Source organism: Octodon degus, unplaced genomic scaffold (genome assembly GCF_000260255.1).
Source record: "Octodon degus isolate 3935 unplaced genomic scaffold, OctDeg1.0 scaffold00097, whole genome shotgun sequence".
In the NCBI taxonomy this organism is placed as follows: Eukaryota; Metazoa; Chordata; class Mammalia; order Rodentia; family Octodontidae; genus Octodon; species Octodon degus.
The window spans coordinates 1,114,043-1,117,025 of NW_004524673.1; the positions used below are offsets into that span (position 1 = coordinate 1,114,043).

The following is a 2,983-nucleotide window of genomic DNA, read 5'->3' on the forward strand; positions in this document are numbered from 1 at the left end:
ATTTCCCAATCTCTCTCTTTCTCACTGGGAGCCTTTTCACTAGCTACCTTCTCCGATCTTTCCTCCTGTAATTGTTCTAACGCTGCCTGAGTGCCTCTCTTTAATTTAAGTTTCCGGGATAAAAGTAGCTCTTGTAGAGCCAGAAAAATTGGGTGCGACGTGTTCGCGCCCATGACAGAAATTTATACTTTCACTTTGTTGTTCGCTTGTAGGCAAACTGGATTCACTCGTAGGCGAACCTTGGCGCTCCTACCTTATCTACAGATAGGAGCCCTAAACCTCACTTTTGTCGCGGATCCCCAACTTACCTGGGGACTTACTGGTGCACCCCCTGACCGCCGAAGGTTCTGAGCTGATGGCTTGAGATGGATCCCCATACGGGCCACCACTTGTCACGCACGACCTCGCCAGCAAGGACGATGCAACACACAGCTCTTCCTTCAGCGGTTTATTCAGGCTCCTAACAGTAAGTTTCTTATGCTCTCTCTCACCCTTTTCCCTCGAGCCCTCGGCCTATATATGATCCCGAGCCCAATCCCAGTGCGCCACGTGGAGATCGCCCATGGGTCCAGCCTATGCGGAAGCAAATCATGACAGCAGCCCTGGCCATATAAGGAGTTGTTGTGCACAGAAAGCGCTCACCCACGGGGGCTGGAAGGCGGAAACCAGCGCCATCCTGTAGGCGTGGTCCTTCGCAGCTCTCCACAGGCCATGAATGTGCTAAATGTGGGGAAGCCTTCCTCAAGAAGTCTCAGCTCATTGAACATAAGAAAATTCATTTAGGAAAGAAATTTCATGAATATAGTATCTGTGGGAAAACCTTCTATAAGAAATTCAATCTCACCAAACATCTGAATGTTCACAAGAGAGAGATACCCTATGAATGTGAGAAATGTGGGAAAGCCTTCTTCAGGAAATCTCAGCTTACTCAGCATTTGAAAACACATATAGGAAAAAAAAAAAAACCATATTTTCCCTGAATGTGGGAAAAGTTTTGCCAGGAAATCATCACTCATTGTGCATATGCGAATTCATACAGGAGAGAAACCATATTTAGTAGTGAATGTGGAAAAGGATTTATTCAGAAGGGCAATCTTTTGATACATCAACAAACTCACACAGGAGAGAAACCCTAAGGATGTACTGAGTGTGGTAAGGCCTTTAGCCAGAAGGTGTGCCTCATAGCACATCAGAGATACCACACAGGAAGGACACCCTATGTGTGTACTGAGTGTGGGCAAACCTGTTCCCAGAAGTTGGTGCTTATTAGACATCAAAGAATTCATACTGGTGAGAAGCCATACAAATGCAGCGATTGTGGGAAAGCCTTCATTACAAAGGCAAAGCTGATTACTCATACAGAAAAGAAACCCTATGGATGTGTTGAGTGTAAGAAAGCCTACTCTGTTAAGTCTTGCCTTGTTAAACATAAGAGAACACACAGAATGGAGAAATGCACAGATACAGTGAAGGTGAATGATTCTACAGTGAGTGACACATGTTTGGACAATAGTAAATTCATGCAAGAGAGAAATCCTGTTAATATAACTCTGCAAATACATCCAGTGATCCTTAATATGTTAAACATGACTGGGCTCCTAGGAAATAGAAATGTGGTGAGAGCAGGAATGGCAGTGCGGGTCATGAGGCAGGTCTGCGGAGGCACCCTCCCCGCCTCTGTGCCCGCCGGCCCTGGGGTGCAGCCCTTGGCGGCGGGCGTGGGCGAACTTCCAGTGCTGGACGAGCAAGCGCGGGCGGTGCGTGCAGTTCGGGGCGCTGTTCCGGGAGCGCCGCGCAGTGGTGGTGCTCGTGCAGCATTTCCTGTGCTACGTGTACAAGGAGTATGTGGAAGACCTGGCCAAGATCCCCAAGAGCTTCTTGGACGAAGCAGATGTCACCCTTATAGTGATTGGACAATCATCCTACCATCATATTGAGCCATTCTGCAGGCTGACTGGATATTCCCACGAAATCTATGTTGATCCTGAAAGAGAAATTTATAAAAGATTGGGAATGAAAAGAGGTGAAGAAATTTCCTTGTCAGAACAGAGTCCCCATGTCAAGTCGAACCTCCTCTCAGGAAGCCTGCGGAGCCTGTGGCGGGCAGTGACCGGCCCTCCCTTTGATTACCAAGGAGACCCAGCTCAGCAAGGTGGAACCCTCATTTTGGGTCCAGGTAACAATATCCACTTCATTCACCGCGACAGGAATAGGTTGGATCACAAACCTATAAACTCTGTGTTACAGCTTGTAGGAGTTCCCCATGTGAACTTTACAAGTGGACCTTCAATTATCCACGTGTGACTGAATGCAGACTCTGTCCCTTCCAGATGGGCCCCTGAAAACATGACCTCCGTGACAGGCAGGAAGTATGCAGGGTGTGACTCATGGGCTTGTCCAGCCTTGGAGAGGTCTGAAAAACGTAAATCCTTGGGTGCTGGGTGAATTACAATCTGAGAGGCATAGTTATCCAAAATAGGGAATACATATTTACAGTTCTATCGTTTTTACAGTTGCGTATAACTAAATATAAATATACGGAAGAAAATGTTAAAGGTCATTAAATTATGAATAACATTAATGAAGTGTTTTTGGCAAATTAAAATATATAAACAGAAGACATGTGTGGTGACACAGGCCTGTAGTCTTAGCTACTTGAAAGGATATAAGAAAATCTTGTCATGAGCCAGGAATGTGAGGCAACAGTGAGCTACCATTTCCAAAATGCATATATTTATGAAATATATAAAGGAAAAGGAAAGAACTGAATACCACTTAATTCAATTAAAAAAGTATCTTAGACAAGTGTATTAGTATACTCCTGTGATCCCAGCACTTAGGAGGCTGATGCAGGAGTACTGCAGCAAGTTTGAGGTCAGTGTGAACCCACTTGAACATAGTGAATTCAAATCCAGCCTGCACTACAGTCAGACTTGGTCTCAGAACAAAACAGAAGTTATCTTCAATTCCGTAATCTATGTAA

At 45.4% G+C, this 2,983-nt stretch overlaps 2 pseudogenes; both read left to right on the forward strand.

Moving 5' to 3' along the window:
• Positions 1 to 1,592, forward strand: part of LOC101583023 — a 124,103-nt pseudogene extending 122,511 nt beyond the window's left edge.
• Positions 1,593 to 1,622: 30 nt separating this feature from the next.
• On the forward strand, positions 1,623 to 2,686 carry LOC111818602 (annotated as a pseudogene).
• The last annotated feature ends 297 nt before the right edge of the window (positions 2,687 to 2,983 follow it).